At 40.7% G+C, this 14,169-nt stretch overlaps 1 long non-coding RNA gene across 1 annotated transcript in view; it reads right to left on the reverse strand.

The window, feature by feature from the left end:
* Positions 1 to 9,871: 9,871 nt before the first annotated feature.
* LOC129464558 (uncharacterized) overlaps positions 9,872 to 14,169 on the reverse strand; it is a 76,263-nt gene continuing 71,965 nt past the window's right edge. The window contains exon 4 of the long non-coding RNA XR_008651635.2: positions 9,872 to 10,093. This is a non-coding gene — a long non-coding RNA (uncharacterized lncRNA). The remainder of the gene's footprint in view (positions 10,094 to 14,169) is intronic.

Consider the following 14,169-nt stretch of genomic DNA (forward strand, 5'->3'; position numbering starts at 1 on the left):
TAAATGTGTTGACACAGTGTCTGAGACTTCCTCTGTGATGTGAATAAGTTCAACAGTCCTATGATGAGCCATGTGAATTTAAATGGCAATCTAAGCCAAGATCATTATGGCAAGTCTCAGGGCAGTAAAGAATAAACAAATGGTGCCTCTTTCTCTAATGAGCCTTAACTTAATATCTCAGTTGGAAGCATACTGATAAGATAAGCTCCAATTTTCCCAGCAAAGCTGTGTATTCAAAACTGACATCTGCAAACTTAGTGCAGTTTGTTTTAATTCTTGCTCCTGTAGCTGAGGACTGTCAGAGGTGATAAGGAGTTTGGTCCTGGACATGAAGGAACAAAATAGTAGATGAAAACGCTACTCGGGGAAATCTGTTCGTTGACCTTTCTTAAGCAGTTGGTACCTAAATTGTGGGAAAAATGCAGAATATTGTGAAATGCATCAAACACTGTCTCCACCGGGAGATTCAAACGAAAACTTTAAGTTATTTGATCATCTAATGACCCTAAGGTGTCTTGGCAGGCTGTCAATGGATGGTAAGGGCTCTTTGTCTGGTCTATAGCAGTTTCCAAGCAGCCTAACAGATGATCCAAGGCAAGATGATTTTTAGGATTGTGACAGGGGTTTGCATTCATCAGGGTGTGGGGCAACACTGCAAAAGGGATAACATTTGCCTTTAGTGCTTTTTCATATTGTTTAACTCACTTTCTTCCAGTCCTTTCTCTGCCTACCCTCAAGAAGTGTCCCCATCCCTCACCCCTCCACACTTCTCCTTCACTGCATAAAATTGTGCCTTCTCCAGCTCTGCTGCCCAAAAGTCAGTGCTGCTGGTGTCAGCCAGAAGAAATGTGCTTCACTGATTGCCTGTCAATCTTCCTCATAAGTATTCTAATTTTCACTAGGAATTTAACCTTTAAATCCCCACCTTTAATTAAAAATATTCTCAACTATCAGACCCAGTAGATAACTACAAAGCATCCACGTATGTAATATAGTCATGGAAAAGAAGGTTAAGCAAAATTATGTAGTTTGGTATATTACAATAAGCTAATATTTAAGCACTTATACATGAACATATTTAATTTGTCTTTATATAAACCCAGTTGTATATGTGTATGTACATTAAAATATATCTAAAATGCAGAGTATGTGAGATGAGAGTTCATTTATAAAATTGCTGTAATTTCAATTTGGCTGATTCATCTGCACAATGATAGGTAAGTACTGTCTGAATGTTAAGAAAAGGCTTGAAAAAGTGAAAAAGCAGATTGTCCAAAATCACCTGTAAAAAAGTTAAGATAGTAAATTTTAAAATAATCAAAATTAAGTACAGACTTTTTAAATAACTTGATGGTTTTTTAATTCAACAAAGCTGTGAGGTTTTGAACCAGCTCGCTTTTTATGCCCTGACATTTTGATTTTTCTGTATTTGAACCTAGTTCCTTACTGCAGTGTGCAGATGGCCTGGTATAGTGATATTGGCTTTAGTATCACGTTCTTCAACAGCTCCAGTCCACAGACTTATTTTCTGAATCACACTTATTAGGTCCTTCATGGAAACTGCTAGCCAACCAAGTGCTTTTTTTTTTTTTTTTTTTGAGATGGAGTTTCACTCTTGTTGCCTAGGCTGGAGTGCAATGGCACACCATCTTGGCTCACTGCAACCTCCACCTCCCGGGTTCAAGCGATTCTCGTGGCTCAGCCTCCCAAGTAGCTGGGATTACAGCCATGTGCCACCACACCCAGCTAATTTTTTGTATTTGGTAAAGACGGGGTTTCACCATGTTGGTCAGGCTGGTCTGGAACTCCCCGACCTCAGGTGATCCACCCGCCTTGGCCTCCCAGAGTGCTGGGATTAAAGGAGTGCACCACTGCACCCAGCCCCAAGTGCTTTTAATGCCACCAACCTTTTGGTTACCCATAAAAACAGAAAAGGAGGCCCCCCAGTGATCTGTTTTGTGCTTTGGATTTTACTTATCTATCTACTCCAAACCTCAAATATCTACGTTTTAAAAAATATTTTTCCTCTGTTAACTAAATAATACAAGCTCTTTTAAAAATTATGGAAAAATAGAAAAATCACCACAAGTTAATTGCTAAAAAATTACCATGTTGAGTATATTTTGGTATCCTATTGTGTCTGCGGGGATTTTTTGAACTAATATTGTAGCATTAGCACTTCCTCATGTCATTAAATGGTCTCCAAAAACATGATTTTAATGACTGTAAAACATGAACCATTCTCTTAGAGCAGACATCAATATTCTTATACTAATGCCAAGAGAAACAGCTTTGTTCATTAACTGCATACCTACATTTTAAAAGACGTATTTCTAGAAGTAGTTTTAAATACTCTTAGTGCCCCCCTAGACAGAAATGGGAATAAAGGAAAATCCGTTTCAATCAAAACTTAAGCGAGGGTGCACCGTAGCTCCTTCTATTAGCTGGACCTTTAAAGCAGTTCTGTGCTAAAGAACTTTTTGTGATGACAAAATGTTCCTTATCTGCACTAATATGTAGCCACCAGCCATGTGTGGCTATTGAACATTTGAAATGTGACTCATGAGAATGAGGAACTGAATGCTACATTCTATTTAGTTTTAATTAATTTAAATCTAAATGTAAATAACTACATGTGGCTAGTGGCTGCCATATGCGATAGCACAATGGAAAATAGCAGAATATATCTGAGGCTGGCACGGTGGCCCACGCCTGTAATCCCAGCACTTTAGCAGGCCGAGGCAGGCAGTTTGCTTGAGCCCAGGAGTTCGAGACCAACCTGGGCAACACGATGAAACCCTGTCTCTACTAAAAATACAAAAAGTTGGCCAGGTGTGGTGTTGAGCACCTGTAGTCCCAGCTACTCAGGAGGCTGAGGTGGGAGGATTGCTTGAGCCTGGTAAATTGAGGCTGCAGTAAGCCGAGGAGATAGCACCACTGTACTCCAGACTGGGTGATGGATTGAGACCCTGTCCCTACCCCCCCGCCAAAAAAAAGAATATATTTGGTTGTACCTGGGGTTTACCAAGTAATATTTTTAAAAGCATTTTTGATTTAAGTGCAAAATCTACACTCTCCCTAATAATGGCAATTGCAATTTTAATTTTTTAATTTTTTTCATTTTTTAGCTATACCACCTACCCATTATTTAGCTTAATGATAGGCTTTGATGAATGGCAGTATACAAATAGTATCCAACAACCTAGATATCTTATACCTTTTCAGATATTGCAGTGATTTTAATTACCACAAAGGATCTAAAGACTCTTAAGAAATTATGTTTGACAAATACTAATTATGTTATTCAGATTTTGTGAAGTAGTTTCAGACATAATGGAAATATGGCACTCAGAACACCAGAGAGATTTGAGAGACATATTACTCCAGAGTATTCCTAAGTGTTCCACATTCTGGGCAGGAGGGGCGGGGTGGGGGGAAGTACAAAAGCAGCCTACTTTGTGGTTCTTAATTCACATCTGTAAAGAAGTTAAATGGGGTTTTGGTTCATGTTTGGGAAGAAACTCACAAGTTGCACATTTTCAGGAAAAAACTGTCTCTGAGCTGTGACCTTACCTAATTCACATTTAGTTCAGATCCCATCACCAACTCCTTGGCTGCCAAGTCAGCCAACATCAGCAAAGGCCACAGAAGCATCTTACATTCTCCCACTTGGAAGGCGCTCCCAGCCTCCTGCCTCCCTTGTCTTCAACAGGATGACATTTACCCATCTTCCAACTCCCTGAAGAAAGGTCACTTCCCCTGACTAATGCTCTCCTCTGTCACACAGACTGCTGCATTCCATACGTCTCACTTAATAACATTCACCAGACTCCTCACCTCTTATTCAATATATCTTCCAGAAATCCCTTGAGGTTGAGGACCATGGGCTGTGTTGTCTTCTTTGCTACATCTGCAGTGCCTGGTCTATACATAACAGGTGTTCTCTAAATATTTAATAGATGCATAAATGAACTTAATCTTTACAATCACCATAGGAGGAAGGAGTTTTCATTCTCATTGTGGGCAAGGAAAGTAATGATCAGAAATAGTATACTTGTTCAGGGTCTCACAGCTAAGTAGTTGGATGTGGGACATGAACCCAGTTCTTTTTTTTTTTTTTTTTTTTTTTTTGAGATGTTGAGATGGAGTCTCAGTCTGTCACCCAGGTTGTAGTGCAGTGGCAAAATCTCGGCTCACTGCAACCTCCGCCTCCTGGGTTCAAGCGATTCTCCTGCCTCAGCCTCCTGAGTAGCTGGGATTACAGGCTCACACCACCACACCCGGCTGATTTTTGTATTTTTAGTAGAGACAGGGTTTCACCATGTTGGCCAGGCTGGTCTTGAACTCCTGACCTCAAGTGATTTACCCACTTCGGCTTCCCAAAGTGCTGGGATTACGGGTATGAGCCACCATAACTGGCCTCAACCCAGTTCTTTTGACTGCAAGTCCAGTACTCTTTTCATTATATGAGAGTTGCCCTCTTATTTTTCTTCTCTAGGCAGGCATTGAACATTCATCTCTATATCCTTAGCCTAAGGTCTCTTCAGCTAAATTCATCCCTACAAGTTCTGCTTTCCACCCAATAGCAGAACCAATTCAGATGCATTTTCTGCCACTTTATAAGAAGGATCACTTTTACTCCAGTATCTAATAACATGTTAATTTCCTTCTAAGGTCTTACCAGAAGCATATTTAACATTCATATTTCCACCCACCATTTCTTCAAGGGGATCTACGTTTCCTTTGCATCAAGGATCTCAGAATTCTTGAGACCTCTACCAATTATCCGATTCTAAAGCTACTTCCACATTTTTATGTATTTGTTACAGAAGCACTCCACTTCCCAGTACCAAAATCTGTTTTATTTTATTTTATTTTATTTTTATTTTTTGAGATGGAGTTTCGCCCTTGCCCAAGCTGGAGTGCAATGGCGCAATCACGGCTCACTGCAACCTCCACCTCCCGGGTTCAAGTGATTCTTGTGCCTCAGCCTCCTGAGTCTCTGGGATTACAGGCACCCGCCACCACATTCAGCTCATTTTTGTATTTTTTTATAGAGATGAGGTTTCACCATGTTGGCCAGGCTGGTCTCGAACTCCTGACCTCAGGTGATCTGTCTACCTCAGCCTCCCAAAGTGCTGGGATTACAGGCATGAGGCACCATGCCCGGCCCAAAATTGGTTTTAGTTTCTTAGAGTTGCTGTAACAAAATACCACAAACTGGGTAGCTTAAAACAAATTTATTATATCACAGTTCTGGAGAATAGAAGTCTAAAATCATGGTCTTGGCAGGGTCATGCTCCCTCTGAATCCCCTAGGAGAATCTTCCAAGCCTCTTCCAGGTTCTGGCAGCCCCGGGTGTTCCTTGGCTTGGGGTGGTGTAACTCCACTCTGCCTCCATCTTCATGTGACTGTACTCCTTGTGTGTCAGTGTCTTTTCTCTTTTTATAAAGATGACAGATCAAATTGAATTAAGGGTCCACCCTACTCCAGTGTGATCTAATCTTAATTAATTATATCTGCAATGATCTCGTTTCTAAAGAAAGTCACATTCTAAGGCACTAGGGGTTAGGACTTGAACATATCTTTTTGAGCAACACAGTTGAACCCATGACAATATGTAAATCCAAAAATGCATGCTTATGTACACGGCTCAAACTCAAAATGAACATAGCCATATAACCAACACCCGGATCAAGAAATAGAACATGTCTAGCACTCCAAAGTCCTTTCCTTCTCTATTCCAGTCACTCAGCTCCACCGTCATCAATAACCACTATCTTGTCTTTTAACTGAATATATTAGCTTTCTCTTTTAAGTATAATTCACAAACCATAAATCTTTAAAGTATACAATTCAGTGGTTTTCAGCATATTCACAAAACTGTGCAACCATCACTACTATCTGATTCCAGAACATTTTCATCACCCCAAAAAGAAAGTCTGCATTCATTAGCATTTATTCCCTTTATCCACCCCCCCCCGCCCCCCCGCCCCCCCCACCCCACCCCACCCCACCCCACCCCACCCCGGCACCTGGAAATCACTAATCAACTTTCTATTACTATCAGTTTGCCTATTCTGGACATTCACTTCATATAAATGGAATCAATTTGTGGCCTTTTGTATCTGGCTTCTTTCACTCAGCACAATGTTTTCAAGGTTCTTCCATGCTGTAACATGTATCAGTGTGTCCAGAATTGGTGGGTTCTTGGTCTCACTGACTTCAAGAATGCAGCCGCAGACCCTCGCGGTGAGTGTTACAGCTCTTAAGGCGGCGCGTCTGGAGTTGTTCGTTCCTCCTGGTGGGTTCGTGGCCTCGCTGGCTTTGGAGTGAAGCTGCAGACCTTCGCGGTGAGTGTTACAGCTCATAAAAGCAGTGTGGACCCAAAGAGTGAGCAGCAGCAGGATTTATTGCAAAGAGCGAAAGAACAAATCTTCCACAGTGTGGAAGAGGACCCCAACGGGTTGCCACTGTTGGCGCGGGCAGCCTGCTTTTATTCTCCTATCTGGCCCCACCCACATCCTGCTGATTGGTAGAGCCCAGTGGTCTGTTTTGACAGCATGCTGATTGGTGCGTTTACAATCCCTGAGCTAGACACAAAGGTTCTCCAGGTCCCCACCAGATTAGCTAGATACAGAGTGTTGATTGGTGCATTCACAAACCCTGAGCTAGACACAGGGTGCTGATTGGTGTGTTTACAAATCTTAAGCTAGACACAGGGAGCTGATTGGTGTGTTTGCAAACCTTAAGCTAGACACAGAGTGCCGATTGGTGTATTTACAATCCCTGAGCTAGACATAAAGGTTCTCCACGTCCCCACTAGACTCACGAGCCCAGCTGGTTTCACCTAGTGGATCCCGCACCCGGGCTGCAGGTGGAGCTGCCTGCCAGTCCCACGCCATGTGCCCGCACTCCTCAGCCCTTGGGTGGCCGATGGGACTGGGCGCTGTGGAGCAGGGGGTGGCGCTCATCAGGGAGGCTCTGGCTGCACACGGAGGGGGTGGGAGGCTCAGGCATGGTGGGCTGCAGGTCCCAGGCCCTGCCCCGCGGGAAGGCAGCTAAGGCCCGGCGAGAAATTGAGCGCAGCGCCAGTGGGCTGGCACTGCTAGGGGACCCAGTACACCCTCCGCAGCCGCTGGCCCAGGTGCTAAGCCCATCACTGCCCGGGGCCGGCAGGGCCGGCTGGCTGCTCTGAGTGTGGTGCCCGCCAAGCCCACGCCCACCCGGAACTCCAGCTGGCCTGGAAGCGCCGCCTGCAGCCCCAGTTCCTGCTCGTGCCTCTCCCTCCACACCTCTCTGCAAGCTGAGGGAGCAGGCTGCTGCCTTGGCCAGCCCAGAAAGGGGCTCCCACAGTGCAGTGGTGGGTTGAACGGCTCCTCAAGTGCCGTCAAAGTGGGAGCCCAGGCAGAGGAGTCGCCGAGAGCGAGTGAGGGCAGTGAGGACTGCCAGCACACTGTCACCTCTCATCAGTACTTCATTTCTTTTTATGACTGAACGGACATACCATGTTTTCTGTGTCTGTTCATCAGTTGATGGACATTTATGTTGTTTCCATATTTTAGCTATGAGGAATAATGTTGCTATGAACATTTGCGTACAAGTTTCTGTGTGGACATATGTTTTCAGTTAGCTTGGGTATGTACTTAAATGTGCTTGTACCCTAATTATCCAGTAGAGTCCAAGGCTTAGGATAGATACCAATCGATAGATTCTAAGTTAAAAGCAACCCTAACCTCTGAAAAAGCTGGCCTCCCCTACCTCAGGAAGTAACCTGGACACTTGGGAGAGGTGTAGCTCTCCTGTCTTTGATATACATTGTGTCTTTATATTCATCCTCCCAGCTAGTAAGGGATTACCCATTTTTCCACATCAGTGTCAGTACAGGAAGCAGCACACTACTCATGTGCTCAGAAAGCATCATACAGAGTCACAATAAAAGGTCATGTGCTTAAAATGATTTTAGAAACTTGATTTTGAGGGGAAAAAACCACAGCAGGACAAAAGCACGTGCCTATGATTGTTCTCTGGTGAGAATATCAAAGAAATAGAGAGTTAGCAAGATCCACAGGAGTCTGCCCTATACACTTGACAGCAATGATGAGGACACAGTAATAGAGATATACTTCCAACTCCCCCTTTCTTTTTGCTTTCAAAAAATATTTCAAAAGAATACATCCTCAGACAGATAAACAGATTCTTTGGAATGAATATATAGCATATAAAAATAAAGAATACTAAAATGAATATACATGTACCTACTAACCCAGCCAAAGAAGCAGAATATTTCCAAACCTTTTTTTTTAAAAAAATAGCGACATGGTCTCACTATGTCGGCCAGGCTGGTCTCAAACTCCTAGCCTCAAGCACTCCTCCTGACTCAGCTTCCCAAAGTGCTGGGATTACAGGCATGAGACACTGTGTCCAGCCCACCAAAACTTTTGCAGTCTCTCTATCTTCTCCCAATGTATCCACCACACTGAATTTTGTGATATTTTTGTTATAATTTTACAACATTTGCATGTATTTTTAAATGATATATTTAGTTTTGTACCTTTTGAACTTTATGTAGATAGCATCCTACTGCTTGTATTCTTCTGCGCTTGCTTTTTCACTCAACATTGTTTGTAAGATTAACCCACATTGAAACATTTTTCTTTTGTTTATTCACCTTCACTATTCCATTTTATGTAACTACTACAAATTATTTGTCCTTCATGATATGAGACACATGGATTGTGTGCATTTTTTGCTTTTATAAACAGTGTTGTTATGAACAGTTGTATGGTGGTACACCTGACAGCAATAACTTAAACATACCCTGTATGGCAGATGCGCCTGACAGTGATAATTTAGCTGAAGAAGTGGGGGTTGCCATGTGGCGGTTGCTGGTGGGGAGGATGCTAAGATGCTTTATAAACTGCATGCTTTTACAAGTGGTTGCAGTTCTGTCTAGCACAATGCCACTGGACCATCGCTATATGTAAGTTCCCCCTAATAAAACCCTATGTCTAGGTGCTTCATTGGCACAGTAGGCAGTGTGCCAGTCTCATAAAACTTTATGTCTTGTTCACTGGCTCTGCATCTCTTCTTCAGCCTCTCAAAACTGGTGCCATCCCTACTGAAGTTAATAGAAGTCCAGCAGGACTGCATTCATATATATATATATATATATATGTGTATATATATATACACATATATATATGTATATATATATACACATATATATACATATATATACACACATATATATACATATATATACACGGAATATGCATTTATTTATTTATTTATTTATTTATTTTGAGATGGAGTCTTGCTCTGTCACCTAGGCTGGAGTGCAGTGGCGTGATCTCGGCTCACTGCGAGCTTCACCTCCCGGGTTCACGCCATTCTCCTGCCTCAGCCTCCCGAGTAGCTGGGACTACAGGTGCCCGCACCATGCCCATCTAATTTTTTTGTATTTTTAGTAGAGATGGTGTTTCACCGTGTTAGCCAGGATGGTCTCCATCTCCTGACCTCGTGACCTGCCCGCCTCAGCCTCCCAAAGTGCTGGGATTACAGGCGTGAGCTACGGAATATGCATTTTTAAAGATACACATGTGCCCACACACACACAGAGGAATAAAACTGCTAGGCCATGAGGCCTTTTGATCTTATAAGGTAGTGAATGGTAAATTATTTTCCTTTGATATTCTCACCAGAGAACAATCATTGTGTCAGTTTGTACTACAAGTGTGTTAGGAGTTTCCATTTTTTTATGTCTTCACTGACTCTTGGCATTGTCAGACTTCTTAATTTTGCCAGTCTAGTGGGTGTAAAATAGTATCTGTATCAGTTAGTCACTGTTAAATATTAACTACCCCACAACTTAGTGGCTTAACCATTTAATATTTCTCATTGGCCTGGGGTATGATGCACGGTTCTGCTCATCTGGGCCAGGCTCTGCTGATCTCACCTGAGCTGCTCATGACTTACAGAGAGCTGTCAGGTTAGCAATGGGCTGGCTGGTCTAGGATGGCCTCATGTTTGAGCTCTGTTCCATGGGTCTCTCAATCTCCAGTAGGACAGACAGTACAGACTTGTTCTCATTCTAAGGCAGAAGAGCAAAAGAAAGAGCAGAAACACATAAAGTGCTTGTACAAGATCTGCTTGCAATAAGTTTGCTATTATCATGTTGGATTTGGTCAAGTGTACAGTTTGTGAAGGAAGGAACTACCAGAGTTTAGGCACAGGGAGGTATGAAAAGTTGGGATCATTCGTATAGTCAATTCACCAACATGGTTTTAAATTGTATTTCCTTGGTTAGTATTGAGGTTGAGTATCTTTTCATATGTTTACTGGTCATATATATTTCTTATTCTGAAATGCCTCTTCAAGTCTTTTGTCCATTTTATTTTATTCTATTTTATTTTATTATTTTATTTTATTGGGACAGAGTCTCACTCTGTCAGCCAGGCCGAATGCAGTGGTGTGATCTCTGCTCACTGAGACCTCCACCTCCTGGGTTCAAGCGATTCTCCTGCCTCAGCCTCCCAAGTAGCTGGGATTACAGGCACAGGCCACCATGCCCAGCTAATTTTTTTTTATTTTTTGTAGAAATGGGGTTTTGCAATGTTGGCCAGGCTGGTCTCGTACTGCTGGCCTCAGGTGATCTGCCCACCTCGGCCTCCCAAAGTGCTAGGATTACAGGCATGAGCCACCGCACCCGGCCCTTTTGTCCATTTTATACGTAGATTTTGTCTTTCTTAGGTTTATTCAGAAGAGTTTATTGTTATTAATTTAAATGCTAATCGTTTGTCAGATACATTTGTGTTTCAAATATCTTCTTTCAGTTTCTATCTTTCTTTTTAGTTTTTGCTTCTTGGTATCTTGAAGAAAAATTTTATACTACAATCAATTCATGATTTTTTTCTTGTGTTTTTGATGTGTGTTTTTTGTATCTTATTTACAAATCTCATTTTGTATCTTATTTACATTTTTCCTATTCTAAATTATTAAGATACTTTCTTATATTCTCTTCTAATTTTTTTTAAGTTTTACTTTTCATAGTTTGGTCTCTAATGTATCAGGAACCGATTTTGTGTTTGTTATGAAATGGAGATTCAATTTTCACTTTCTCCCACATGAAAAAACAATTATCCCATTAAAAAACCAATTGTACCATTGATGAAATACCCTTTTGCCCACTGATCTGTCTTCCTTGTTACAACAGCCACATATCAAGTTTCCATGTTTGTGTTGTCTGTACTCAAGCTTTCTGTTCTGTTCCACTGATCTCTTCTGTGCCAGCACCACATGCTTATATAATTGTAGCTTTATAAGTTTTCATATCTATGATAGCAATTTTCCACACTTTTTGTTCTTCCAAAGTATCTTGACTATTCATGAAATTTGTTTAATCATTTAAGTTTTAGGATCAGGTTATCAATGTCTGTAAAAAGCCTATAGGAATTTTGATTGGAATTGGAGTTTTATACAGATCAAATGTGGGGAAATCTGAAATCTTTACAGTATTATACCTTCCTTTCCACAAATATTATAAATCTCTCATTTACTTAGGTCTTCGTTTATGTTTTTTGAATCAGTTTTTATAGTTTTTATCTCTAAGGGATTTGCTCAGCTTTGTTAGATTTATTCATAAGTTCCTTAATTTTCTTTCTGTGGCTATTGTAAATTCTTTTTTAAAATGTATTTTAACCACCAGGTGGGGTGGCTCATGCCTGTAATCCCAGCACTTTGGGAGGCCGAGGCTGGCAGATCACTTGAGGCCAGGAGTTCAAGACCAGCCTGGCCAATATGGTGAAACCCCATCTTAACTAAAAATAAAAATTTTTAAAAATGAGCTGGTCGTGAAAAAAAAAAAAAAGAGCCGGTCGTGGTGGTGCACACCTGTAATTTCACCTACTTCAGAGGCTGAGGCAGGAGAATTGCTTGAACTCAGGAGGCAGAGATTGCAGTGAGCCAAGATCACACCACTGCACTCCAGCCTGGGCGACAGAGTAAAACTCTGTCTCAAAAAAAAAAAGAAAAAAAAAAGTATTTTTACTATTTTTTAAGCTGTCGCTGGAATAGAAATAGAATTTATTTTTATATTGTCATTTGTATTTCTATAAAGTTAATCATGTTATTTGCAAATAATTATAGTTTTATTTTTTCTTTTCCAATCCTTATAGCTTGCCTATTTTTGTTGTGTTGCTCTGGCTATGATCACTAGTACAATATTGAGTAGATTAAAAGTAGTGACAGTGGCATCTTTATTTTGATTCTGATTTTAAGGAGAATGCTTCTCACATTTTACTCCCTTATCTTTCTTCATTACATCACTGCTCCGATTAGTTGGCTCAGACTCCTGAAAAATGCACAGGAATCTAAACTGTATGATGCTTCTATTTAACAACTTGCTATTTTTTTAATGTCTTCATAATTGCAAAGCACACTTCTTTTTTAATCTGCATTGTTTTCATTCTGTTTTAGGTATGATTCTCTCTTCATTTAAGAGTGTAATGCTCTTTTCTCCTATGTTTTTGCCTCATTAATTATCTTACATTTCAAGGTTCACTTGTTTGCACAGATTTTGTCTTCCAAACAACCAACTTTTGTAGTATTCTTATGCTTCTTTTTATCTATTTGATTAAGTAGTGTGACAATAGTATCTTCCAAACATTTAAATTTTTTTTTTTTTTTTTTATAATTTAGGTTTTAGGGTATCACAAGGACAAAAAACCAAACACTGCATGTTCTCACTCATAGGTGGGAATTGAACAATGAGAACTCATGGACACAGGAAGGGGAACATCACACTCCGGGGACTGTTGTGGGGTTGGGGGAGGGGGAAGGGACAGCATTAGGAGATATACCTAATGCTAAATGACGAGTTAATGGGTGCAGGAAATCAACATGGAACATTTAAATTTTTAACTAAGGAGATAAAAGGAAAAAGAAATGTAATATTTGTTACTTACTTTCTATACATGCTTTACATACATTATTTCCATCTTAATCTACACAAGAATAACCTCTTAAGGTAATTATTGTTCTATGTTTTATGGACTCTAAGATACACATTTGTTTGTATTTTAACACTTCTGAATTAAGGATCTCTTGCAACCTATGTGATAAGAAAGCATATTATCATAGTTTAATTAGCCACTTTTTCTTCTTCATGGTGCATAAAATAACGGTGTGTCTTATAACTAATGGCATACTTGATTTGATGAAATGTAGCATTGACAATTTTCCAGATGAGAAATCTGGGACTCTGTTATGCCAGAAAATTTGCTCAAGATACACAGCTAGCAAACGGCACAGTTGAAATCTGAACCCATGTCTATCTCACACCAAAACTTATGCTGTCTTTCAAAAGAGCACACATTATATGGCAATTAGCACATATTCATTAATTGTAGTTCCAACAATAGTAATTGCCAACTACCTGTTGATGAAGAGTAAACTCTGTAAAATATTCGAAGAGATTTATTCTGAGTCAAATGTGAGGACCATGACACAGCCCCAGGAGGTGCAGAAAACATGAACCCCAGGTGGTCTGGCTACAGTTTGGTTTTATACATTTTTTAGGGAGACATAAAATTAGTCAATACATATAAGATGTGCATTGGTTCAGGCCAGAAAGGTGGGACAGCTTGAGGTGGTGGCAGATTGGGGGGGTGGGGGAATCCAGGTCATAGGTGGATTCAAAGTTTTTTCTGATTGGCAATTGGTTGAGAGAGTTATTATCTAAAGACCTGGACTCAATAAAAAGAAGTGTCTGGGTTAAGATAAGGAGTTGTGGAGACCACGGTTTTATCACGCAGATGAAGCCTCCAGGTAGCATGCTTCAGAGCTCTCATCAGACCTAAAAGGTGCCAGAATCCCCTTCCCCTTCCAGGTCTTTTCCCTGATCCAGGAGAGAAGTAGTGTAAAATTGTATCTTTCAAACATTTAAACCTATAGATATAGATACAGATATAGATTTTCCCTCTAAGAGACAGCTTTGCAGGACCATTTCAAAATATGTCAAATAAATATATTTGGGGGAAAATATTTCTTTCAGAGCCTGCTATCTGTCATGCAACGCTCTACTAGAGTCAGGTTGGAATTTGGTGTCTTATTGCTACAAAGGTCTGTTTTGTAGTCTTAAGATCTCTGTTTCAAGGTTAATTCTGGTGG

This window comes from Symphalangus syndactylus, chromosome 16 (assembly GCF_028878055.3).
Source record: "Symphalangus syndactylus isolate Jambi chromosome 16, NHGRI_mSymSyn1-v2.1_pri, whole genome shotgun sequence".
Taxonomy (NCBI): Eukaryota; Metazoa; Chordata; class Mammalia; order Primates; family Hylobatidae; genus Symphalangus; species Symphalangus syndactylus.